Genomic DNA, 13,026 nt, shown 5'->3' on the forward strand with positions numbered 1-13,026 from the left:
CATCTGCTCTAGGTTCAAACTTGCCAAGATTTTGATCAGTATTTTTGATATAGCATTTGCTTCCAAAAATTTTGAAATATTTTACCGAAGGAGTCTCACCACTAGAGCTCATGAGGAGTTTGAGTGTTGTTCACCCGGACGTTTGTCTTGTTGAGAATAACAACTGCAGCAAATGCAGCTTCACCCCATAAAGTTGTGGGAGTTCCAGACTCATCCATCATAGCACAGGCCATTTGTTGAACCATTCTGTTCATCCTTTCCACTACTCCATTTTGCTGAGGAGTCCTTGCAGTAGAGAATTCCATTCTTATTCCATGTTCTTCACAAAAATCGAAAAATTCATTTGAGGTAAACTCCCCACCTCTATCAGACCTAAGGCATTTGATTTTGTGATCTGATTCATTTTCAACCAAGGCTTTGAAAGATTTGAATTTTTCGAAGGCCTCATCTTTGTGCTTCATAAGTCCTATCCAACACATCCGGGAAAAATCGTCAATGAATAATATAAAGTATTCTTCTCCCTGAGGTGACCTTTTCCTAGATGGACCACATACATCAATATGGATAAGTTCAAGCGGCCTGCTAGCTGATCCTTCCTTCTCAAGGAAGTTAGTTTTGGTTTGCTTACCAAACTGACATAATTTCCATATTGTATTATCTGGAATTCTGATGTCTGGAAGACCACAAACTGCCTGGTATTTGCATTTTTTCCTTATTTGTGAAAAGCTTAGATGCCCCAACCTCTGGTGCCATAGCCAGTGTTCACCATTCTTGCTTAGATAGCATTGATGTTGTCCTTCTTTGAATATGTATAGATTATTTGGAGTTCTTATGCCTTTGATCACTGTTTTTCCTGTATCAAGATCACGAACACTCCATCCATTTGATTGAAATATTACCTCAGTTCCTTGATCGCACATCTGACTGACACTCAATAGATTATGCTTTAAGCCATCAACATACATAACATTTCCAGCTTTGACCTTTCTTTCAACTGAACAAAACCTTTACCTTTTATAAGTGCAGGGGTGTCATTTCCAAATGAGACCTTCTTCTCCTTCTCTAAGGCACTACATGACTGAAGTTTTTCTTTATCACCCATCATATGTTTCGAACATCCACTATCGATGTACCATTGATTTTCCTGCCTTTCCGCATATAAGACCACATCTTTCTGGTTGTGGTTCTTTCATTCTCCATATTTTGGCACTTGAGGCTTGCTCCTTCTGAGTTGTCTGCCGAAACCTGCTCCTGCATTCAGAATCTTCATGACCGAAATTGTTACAAATAGAACATTCTATTTCATTTTCAAGAGCAGAAAAGTTATTGTAGGTTTTTTTCATGATCCCATTCATACTCCTATGTTTTTGAGCTTCTCTAGTCATGATAGTTTTATAGGCAACACACTGAGCTACTTTGTGACCAAATTTATGACAAGAGAAACATTGGCCATTGAAGAAACTCCTGTGATTATCAACTCTACCAGCCAAATGATCGTAGTTTCTATTGACATCCATTCTTGAGGAAAATTGAGAAGGTTTTACCTATGGCTGGTTGTAGCTTCTGTTCATCCTTAAAGTAGATTGCCCCCGATTTACCTGGTAGTCTTTGTTCATTCTTGAGGTAAATTGTCCCTGATTTACCTGGTGAGCAGCATTGTGCCTTTGTTGTTGATTGTCAATCGTTTCACTTCTCCTTGCTACATCAAGATAACTTTTGGAAGTGGATGGCTTCTGCGCTTGAAATGATTCTTCATTATATCCCAGACCTGTCTTGATTAGTGGAGAACGCTGCACTTTAATAATCTCATCTAGAGTTTTAGATCCTTTAGTAAATCTAAAATTAAGAGCTTTTGTTTTCTCAATCTCTTTTCTGAGTCCCACAATTTCACATTCTAACTTTTCATGATGTTTTTCCTTTTCAACAAGTTGAAATTGCAGAGTATCTATGATCAAATTCTTTTCTTCTAAGCAAATTTTGAGTTTACAAATCTCTTCATAAAGACCTTCTTCATCTATAGCATCCAAGAAATCATCATCTTCAAAAGCCATTAAAAGTCTATAATTGTTACCTTGTTCATCTTCATCACTATTTGAAAGTCCATCACTGTCTTCATGAGTGTAATAGCTTTTCTTATTTACATTCTGTTTCTTGTTCCATCTAACAGGTTCCTTACCTTTGTCAAGCTTATCTTTATGAGGACACTTGGCAGCATAGTGACCGACTCTTCCACAAGCAAAGCATTTGAAAGGTAACTTACCTCTAAATCTTCCAGCACCCCGTTGAAGGTTCTTAACAAAATTTGATTCTTCCTCTTCTTCTGACATATGTCCTGACTCATAGTAATCTCCTTTGCCTGAAGCCTTGAATGTAGCTTCTCTCCTGTCTGATGGTCCTCCTTTCCTCATTTCGTAAGCAGTTAGAATTCCGTGCAGCTATGACATGGTAAGGTTCTGTAGATTTTGTTTTTCTTCTATTGCAGAAACTTTTGATTCAAACTTAGAGGACAAAGATCTTAGAACTTTTTCAACCACAACAACCTCTTTTATTTCTTCACCCAAGTTTTTCATACAATTAACAATCTCATCTATACGTAGGAAATAGTTAGCCACACTTTCATCATTGTACATTCTGAGATTTTCATACTGAATTCTGAGGGTTTGAAGTTTTGCTTGTTTTACCTGTTCATCTCCTTCATAGCTCAGAACGATCTTGTCCCATATTTATTTTGCGGTTTTATACTGCATAATGTTGACAAATTCTAATTGAGATAGACATCCTAATAGAGTATTGACAGCCTTTGCATTTGTTTCATATTGCTTCTTACCAGCCGGATTTGTAGGAGTTGCTGAAGGAAAAGTGTATGTTGTATCTATGATATCCCAGACTTCTGTACCAAGAGATTGAAGATAGGCTGTGACTCTAACATTATAATAGATGAAGTTGGTCCCATCAAAAATTGGTGACCTGATTGATGCTTCTCTCTCATAGTTGCTCATGATGATAGATCTTCCTTCAAGCGATCAAGCTTCTTCTAAAGGACCTGCTCTGATACCAATTGTTGGAAATAATACTGAGAGGGGGGGTGAATCAGTATTATCAAGTCAATTATTTTCTTTTTCAAACCCAAATCATATACGCTACTTCAGTTAGTTAAAACCACGTATATACACAACTGCAGATAAGGAAAACCACGTATACCATGCAGACTTATAATTTAATTTATGTTACAGATGTTGATCATTAATCTGTGTATCAGAATCAAATAAACAGTAACTTGAAACAGTGAAACAGAGAAGAAGACAACCACTCACAAGAACACAAGATATAAGGTGGAAACCCAATGTGGGTGAAAACCACCTACTGCAATTCGTCTCTATCTTCTTTTAATTAGAAACTTATTTTTACAATGTTTCTGTACTCGTGCAGTCCTTTACCAGTACGCAGGCTGCTACCTGCAGAGAGCTACAACCCTCTCTTGTTCTCCAACTTTTGTTGGAAGGGAGCTACAACGCCCTTAGCTCTTGTACTAGCTGGGATACTAGTACGCAGGCTACTACCTGTAGAAGGCTACAACCTTCTCTTTGCTTCCAAGGACCACATTTCATAAATTTTCAGACTGGATCCATGAACATCAATCAATCATCAAGAATTTCTGCATCAAACAATCTCCTTTCCACCAATTAACACTGAATCAAATAGACACTTCTCTGACAGTTGTACCCAGAACACAATAATAGTAACCACACACCAATTCTGAACCCAGAACACTGCAGCAATAAACAAAAGTAGCTAGAACATAATTCAAGAGAGGTACGCTACTTCAATAACCAGAAACCTGCATGCATACGCTTCTGTGTTTGGACCAACCTGCGTATACGATGTTTTTACTCATAGAACCAGTGTGTATACGCGTCTTCGCTTCACTGAACCTGCGTACAGATCTATAAAGGATAATTCACTCTTTCAAACATTCATACATTAGTTAACCCAGATTACCAGATTTATAGATCAAGCATGCGCCACTTATAATAGATCAAAATTATACAAAGATACTATTATTCAAGCCTTAAGATTTTGACCCATCAATAGAACTTATCCTTCTCCTTGCGCTCAGGTTCTTCCTTTATTAAGATCCATATCTGCACCATAACCAAATCTCCAGTATTCCAGATCTAGCACTTTATCGTATATTCAATATAATTCAGATGATTCCTTGCCAAATGATCTCCTTCCTCTTTTATAGTCTTAGGCCTTTCACAATACCATGGTCCAAAACCATAACAAAACAATACCGTGGACCTAATACTTGGGATCGACACTTCTGACGAGATACCATGGCCCAAAACCATAGGTTCAATTACCAAGGACTAAATACCACGGACCAAAAATAAGTTCTCCCTCATGTACGCGCTTTTCCTTGCGTGAAAGTGCGTGTATACGCATACGCGCCTTTGGAACGTCTAACCTGCGTGTATACGCGTCTTTGTCTAGGTGAACCTGCGTATATATCTTTTCCTTCATTCTGAGAGCCTGAACTGAGATCTGTCACCAGAGTGAGTTGCCATCAAGGACAACACCTGTGCCATACCAGTGCCATAGCGCCAACCTGTGTCATAATTCCAACAAACAACTACTTCCAATGATACATTTTTGAATTCTTAGAGCATTCAAATCATCAAATAGTTACATATAATAAAATTTCAACCATTAAGCATAATAAAGCAGTAGAGATCATAATAAGATAATGAAACAAGAGACAATAAAATTTCTTGTGACAAAACCCCATAAGGGGGAAAACCCTATAAGATTTCCTTATGAGAGTTTTTTCAATTCATCAAATTTGTACATCAAAGAATTCTAGTAAAAAATTCAACCATTGACCACATCAATTCTCCAAATAAAATAGAGTCAAAGGAGGGAAAGAGTCAATGATTTGCTCACAAATTGATGTCTGGTCAAAGGGTCGAATTTCATCATGCAGTAGCTAGTCAAAGAGCCAAAATTTGGTCTTATACTTCCATAGCCAAATATTGATCAAACTAAAGGGTTTGACGTGCAATCAATGCCCAGAAACAGATTCAAACTCAGTCAACATAATAGTCAAAGATGCTAGGAATATTTAGCCTCTAACTTCAGTCAATATATAGTAGTCTCATCATGGGGGTTTTGACCTTGGGTCAAACGCCTTCAAGTGGTGGGGTTGACCTATCAAGTTGAGGTCGAATTGGACAGCTAGAAGACAAATTATTTTTCATTTAACTTTGATAATGAAAATACTGACCACGGCTACAATTTTCTAACAATATTTTCACTATAGCTTTTATTTTGAATACTTTAGACTATGAAAATTTTTGAAATCTAATGAGATATACCAAAGTACCTCAATTAAAAATTTCAAAATTAGATTAGAAGAATTGTACTTATGACATATATACAAGTTTTCTTTTGGGAAGAGATCAAAGATCAACAAGTTTTGAAAAACTCACCAAAAATTCCACTTGGAACATAAAATTTTGGTCAAACCTGTAAAAATATAAAGATATCTAAGAGTATTACATGCCAAAATTTTAGATTCATAAAAGGTTCAAATCTTCGAAACATATCAAGACAAAGGTCATCCATTGAGATAGTCTCCAAATTAAGTTTTTAAAGGTATGCAACTTACAAGTGACAACTTTTGATTAGAAGATCCATGTTTTATGGGTGATTGAAAGTTGTGATAATATGTATTACTATTACGGCCCCAAAGAAAGATCCAAAAGCTACCACACTAATTAAACCTCCCAAAGGCTCATTCATGGCTCATGAAGGAACAAAAGACTTTGAGTACCAGTTATCCATATTAGAAAGTTGGTCAATTTAAGCAAATATATGATATTATGAGGGATGAATTGTCACAAGAAAGGATCAATTGGTAATATGGAACAAAATATGGGGGAAAATAAGGAAAAACTAATAATGAAAAGGATGGATTAAATGGAAACTTAGATGAATGAAAATAAGGAAAAATTTTAAAAACACTCTACCACAAAATATCCAAGGAAATCATGAAAATAAGGAGAATAATGTTGTAGAGACTCAATCACATATGACAAGTATTTTATCACAATTGGAGAGAAAAAATGTTGAATCATATAACCATAATCATGATTTTTCACTCCACAATCCACATCTTCATGGCTTAAAGTAAACACCAATAAAGTACTTCATTATAAACGTCAATATGAGGAAGTCTGATGGTAACAATCCTATAACATGGATATTCTAGATGGAGCAATACTTTGATATGCACCAAATGACAATCTTACAAAAACTAAATATGTCATCCATGTTCTTAGAACAAGATCAATTTGTATGGTATTATTGGGTTTTGCAAAAGGAATGAATTATACTTTATCTTTGTCCTTTTTATATGGGAATTGATAACACATTAAGGGGATATGAAGAGCAACACGTTCATTATTTAATTGGTAAATATTTGTCAAAAAGGTACACAAAGCACATTGAAAAATTCTCAAAGTGTATTCTTAGAGTAAACAACATTTCAGATGATATGTTTTTAGACCTCTTTATGGGAAATATAAAGGGAAAGCATCCAACATGAGGTTCATCTCTTTGATCTGAAATCCTTAGAACATGATTTCAATTTGGCAAGGAAAGTTTAAAATAAAAATATGATTGCTAGAAGGATGGTCATTAAAAACTATAGAGAACTTCATGTTCCCTCTCTGAACCTCACTCAACCAACAAGGTTGACATATCAAAAAAATGGAGGAAATAGGAGCAAAGGAACTATGTTTCAGTTGTGATAACAAGTATAGTAAGGGGAATAAATGTTGTGAGAGGATATTATTCTACATAGACTGCGAAGAGGAAAAAGATCAAGAATTGGAACCATAATAAGATATAAAGCTAGAAGAGACTACTTAAACAATATATTGGCATGCATTGTACAACATGATTACTCCATAAGCCCTTAATATAAAAGGATATATCAAAAAGAAAAAGGTAACAATGTTGATTGGTTCAAGTAGTATCCATAACTACATCAATTACAAATTGGAAAAACTTCTCAATTTCTTTGTATATCCAATACTAGAATTTCAAGTAATGATTGTATATGGAGGTACCATAAAATGTTTAGGGAAATAACATAACATTAACTTGAATATGGGGGAGTATTTATTGGATAGTACCATGATTTCATTCCAAATGGGTGATGGTGATGTTTTCTTAGGGGTTCAATGGTTATAATCATCACAAACAATGACCTTTAATGTTCAAGACATTTTAAGGAGATATTCCTTTGAAGGAAAGGAAATTGGGCTTAAAGGTATCCAAGGGGAACCCTCTAAAGTGATAAGCTTTATTAGCATAAAAAAATTGCTAAAAAGGGGACACCATGGTGTACTTGCACAATTACATTCATTAGATTTTCAAACATCTATGTCTTCTTCTCTAGTGGATCTCCAAAAGTTTACCACCAATTATTCCAAGGTACTTGGAGAGATGGTTAAGGATCTTCCACCTGCTCTATATCTTAACCATGCTATTCATTTGTAACCTAGAAGTGCATCATCTGACATCAAGACTTACAGGTATCCATATGCAAAAAAGAGTAAGATTAAGAATATTTTTCAAGAAATGTTGGAGGTTGGTATCATTCAACCTAGCCAAAACATTGTCTCTTCACAAGTGGTGATGGTTATAAAAAAGGATGGTTGATGGTGCATATGTCCATATGTCCATATTACAAATATATCAAAGAATTAAAATCAAAGATAAGTTTCCTACTCTTATCACTGATGAATTACTAGAGAAATTACATGGAGAAATTTTATCATCAAATCAAAATGAGGCAAGAAGACATTCCCAAAACAAGCCTTAGGACACAATAATGTCATTATGAGTTTTTGGTTATGCCATTTGGACTTACCAACGCACCTTCAAGATTTCAAATCTTGATGAATTATATTTTCAAACTCTTCCTTAGAAAAATTGTGTTAGTACTTTTTTGATGAATACTAATCTAAAACAAATCTTGTGAAGAGAATGTACAAAAAGTTGACATGGTCTTAACAGTTTTGGAAGATCAACAACTATATGCAAATCCTTGCAAGTGTGGATTTGGGGTCCAAGAAGTCGAATATTTGGGTCATATTGTATCTCATGAAGGGTCAAAGTGGAAGGTCTAACAAAATCGAATCTATCTAGGAATGACCAATCCCTAATACTTGAAGAAACTCATAGGATTCTTAGGATTGACAACATATTTTCCACAAATTATGGTCAAATAGTAGCACCTCCCACAAAATTATTGAAGAGGGAACAATTATATTGACTAATGGAGCAACCAAAGATTTTGAAAAACTTAAAGAGGCTATGTTTACAAATCCTATCATGGGCACACTTGACTTCACAAAAATCTTCATTTTGAATCGTGTTGCTTATTTCATGGAATTGGTGTAGTTTTGATGAAATAAGGAAGGCCCCTAGCCATCGATAGTAGCAAACTTAAAGAAAATAACTTACTCAAACCCATATATGAAAGGAAATGTGGGCCATACTACATGTACTTAAAAAATGGAACCCATCCCTAATAGGAAGACATCTCAAATTTAATATATATATATGTGTGTGTGTGTGTGTGTGCGTGTGTAGAATAATAATTAAATAAATAAATAAAAAATCATTATAGTTTGAAGTACTTCTTTGAGAAAAAAAATATCTTTAGAAGAGAAACAAAAAGGGTTATAAAGATTCTAGGTTATGACTTTGAAATTATCTACAAAAAGGGAAAACAAAATATTGTCACAGATGCACTCTCAAGTAAAGAGGAAGACGCGGAGGGTTTACCATATGTTAGTTCCATTTCACAATTTGACTTGGTGGAAGAAGTAAATATAGAATGGAAGCAAGATCAAAAGGTATGCAAGATCATTCATAAACTACAGGAGGACCCTGATGCAGTAGAAAAAATTATGTGGAAGGATTGTGGTATCAAAATCGCTTATACTTATGTAAGAATTTTCAACTCAAATGGAAGATCCTTTCGGAATTGTAATACTTATAAAAGCATACGATCAAGAAACATTTTTTTTGGAAGGACTTAAAGAAGACGTGCAAAATTTTGTAGGTGAATGTGTGGTATACCAATAGAATAAGGAAGAGACAATCAAGACCCCAATGCTCCTACAATCATTATCCATAGAAAACCAATATTGGGAACAAGTTTCAATAGATATCATTACAGGTTTACCCAAATATGAAGGAAATAATTTCATTATAGAAGTGGTAGATCAAATGACAAAGTATGTCCATTTTTATCTCTTTCTCATACTTAAAAAAAAGTACAATGGAAAAACAATTCAGGGAAATAAGCCAAAATCTATATGGAACCTCAAATATTATTGTAAGCGATAGATCCAGTTTTCCTTATAAAAAATTGACTGAAGTATTTTCTTGTTTGAGTACTCAATTGGCTCATAGCTCATCTTACCATCCTCAATATGATGAGAAAATTGAGATTGTGAATAAATTTTTACAAGGATATCTATGTTGATTTGCATCTAATAAATAAACATAACAGGTCAAGTGATTTCCATTGGCAGAATGGTGCTACAACACATCCTTTCATACTTGGTAAAATATGTCCACATTTATGGCACTTTATGGATATCATCCTCCATCCATCACATCACCCTTAAAAGGGACCGTAAATCCTCAAGTTGTGGAGGACAACATAGGGAACGAATAAGAGGTTCTCAAACTATTAATGGACAACTTTATTATAGCAAAAAATAGGATGATTTGACAACAAGCAGATGAACATTGCAATGAAAGGGAATTTGAAGTGGGGGATAAGGTATTTATGATACAAAAACCATATAAACAAGTATCCCTCAAGCAACAAAAGAAGGACAATAAATTAGCACCTATGTACTATGGCCCTGTTGATGCTTGGAAATAACCAAGCTAACATTAGGGAGATCACTTGATCAAGGCCCTAATTAGACCTTTCTCTGTTTGGAATGGTGACTTTGACCAGTGTGTGGACCCAATTTCCACCTATAGGATTTTCTCAAAAACAATGGAGAATTTCTAATATGATTTCCTATTCTAAATACAATCTAAGATAATGTGCAAAGAATATAAAGAAATATAATCTATCTCTATCAAGAGAGGGAAGAACCCCACTCTCAACCAAGAGCGGTGTGAAAGGACCAGAATTGAATCTAAGGTTATGATGGGGCTAGAAAATCATATAAACGGATCATATTATTTGTGATAATTGAAACATGTGCAAATATGATTATCCCAATAAGCAATTATAAAGAATTTACAAGCACATACTTAAGATTCAAATACGACTGAATTCAAGATCAATTGTACCATTTGATCATGGAAAAGATTCACTTGACACAACAATAATTAGAGCAAAGGAAAGCATGCCATTAGGCTGCTAAACATTTATTAGCCAACACATACAAGTCTACTTGAATTCATGATTCAATTCTAATCTCAGTTTGACCAAATAAGAAAGGAAATTGTCCATTAGTTTTAAATAAGCATGTATTTTCATAAATTAACAATAGTGCATAACTCATAAACACATATTTATGTGGAACATAAAAAAAAATCAAAACTAAATGAATATATAGGCAGTTAACTAGTATTCCAATTCGGACAACATTATACACAAATGAAATCTTATTGCAAGCTTATGAATGTCAAATATTATATGAATGGCTCATAATAGCATAAGTTCCTCCCAGATACAACATATCTCCTTTGGTCTATTCTAGTAAACTTCCAATTTCCTTTAGGGGAAATCTTCTACAACAGTGCAAAAGCTTCTCTTTTCTTCAGAAATCAGAACCCCTTTCTCGTCTACAAGCCCCCTATTTATAATTATAGAATTCAATTGAAAAATATAAGTTTGTTTCATGATAGCTTCATGAATATTTGTTTTCTGATTTTTGGGAGCTGAAGGATCCCCTTTCTTCCTCTGAAATTCTAATCCATAAATCCTTAAGCTCCAAGTGGTAACTGCATTCCACAAACTCTGCAAAAATATTCATAAGATTGTAGAGTTGAGGCTTCTGTGATCCATAACAAGTTTGCGAGAGATTTTCCAGCGAAAATCACATGAGAAATCTCTCGCAAATTCATAAGATTATCATTAAAAACATATTACATCTAAAACTTTTGAAACTAATCATTCTAAAAAAAACTCAATTCTTGTAAATTAGCAACAAATTACCAAAATCTGAGCCAATTTGTTTTTTATTCTTACAATCCTAATAAATATATAGCATTATGATGTGGCAAAAGAAACAAAACGTTTTGGTATCTAGTTTTATTTCCAAAAATTAGCTATGACCAAATTTTGTAGCCTTTTTTCTACTTAATTTTTGGAGTTTTTAGCTTGCAAATTTTCCAAAATAAACTATTTTAGATGGTTCTCCTTGATCTCACTCTCCAACGAGGTATTATGGGCCTGATTTCGTGCCTCGTATCCTAAGGTATGGCCTCCAAAGGTTAGGATCCTACAACAGTTAATTAATCTGGATGATGCACTACGATGGATAGTTAAAATCTTAAAAAGTTAATCCCACATTCATGGGGTGAAAAATAATTTTTTGGTGTTTATATTTTTTTATACTTGGACTATGGTTTGTGTGAGGTTTGAGAGAACCATAGTGTAAGGAACATGTGATAACCTTTTATCTGACATATCGAGTAATAAAATATAATAAATGTGAAAACTCAAACATCAGTTTCCTACCCCGGGAGATTAAAATGTAATAAGCTAAGGTCTTAGGTGGATTCCCTTGTGTATTAGTTGGAGGCTTAGGTGTGGTATTAGTGGAGTCTAGTGTGTATTAAATATCGTAAAAGCAATTGTCTATAACGCGACTTTTTGAAAGCTTTTCCGGCAGGTTTTTCTGGTTGGAATCGCAAGTTTGATAGCTAGTTTCTGCACAACGAAAGCGTCCCAGGGGTTTTCCAGGGTGCTGAATCCAAATATGCAGTTAAAAAATCATTGCAACAAATCAAGATTTAGCCTCAATTTCTTCCGCCGGATTCCGTCACCGGAATCTCCAAAAAATCTCATTATAGACAACTCCATAGTAAAATATGTGGTGCATTAACATATAAACTAATATAAACCATGAGTGAGCCTCGTCACCTCCGTCTCAAACCACACCCATCACTGAGGAGAAATTATAAATTTGCACCGATACATGTGATTAAAATTCCATGACCTACACCCTGCACCAACACTAAAGTTAGAAATGTCATAACATTGGCGAGACGGGAAAATTCACATCCCAAAACATTAAAAATTGCCATTCACGCCTAGTGCCTTCTATCAATGCGTGCTCAGATTGGACACAATGACTGCTGAGAACTAGCAGAACTCGAGACGGGAAAATTCACATCCCAAAACATTAAAAATTGGCATTCACGCCTAGTGCCTTCTATCAATGCGTGCACAAATTGGACACAATGGCTAGTGAGAACTAGCAGAACTCGATGGCATGAATAGGAAAATTCTCATTGCATGACGCAAAAAAAATTCATCGGTACCCCGCGCCTTTTATCAATTCATGCCAAGAAACCAAATGAAACCTGACACAAACTGAGTGGCGAGACCCACATGCTAATGTGTCATTAGTGTTCGCATGGTTTCCTCATGGAGGTTTCACATGGCAGTGGCGTGGAAAATAATTTTGATGTGTCACCTATGTGGAGGTGTCATGTGGCACAATGATAGGCATTTTTGGATGTTGATGTGGCTAGGATGCAGTGACACATGGAGATGACATGGAGACAACACATGTTTTTTGTCATGTGAATTATGCTCAATCAATGTTGTCAGGTCAACACACCACATGTGCTACCACGTGTCATGCCACCTCATCAAACTAATGGAAAAATGCAAAAATTCAAATGGCTATCACTTTTTATCTGAGAGTTGCAATAAGGGAAATTTTATATCACCAAAAAGCTCTTAGA

Source organism: Pinus tabuliformis, chromosome Q (genome assembly GCF_031772625.1).
Source record: "Pinus tabuliformis cultivar Carrire ecotype Pingquan chromosome Q, CPIR1, whole genome shotgun sequence".
NCBI classification, from domain to species: Eukaryota; Viridiplantae; Streptophyta; class Pinopsida; order Pinales; family Pinaceae; genus Pinus; species Pinus tabuliformis.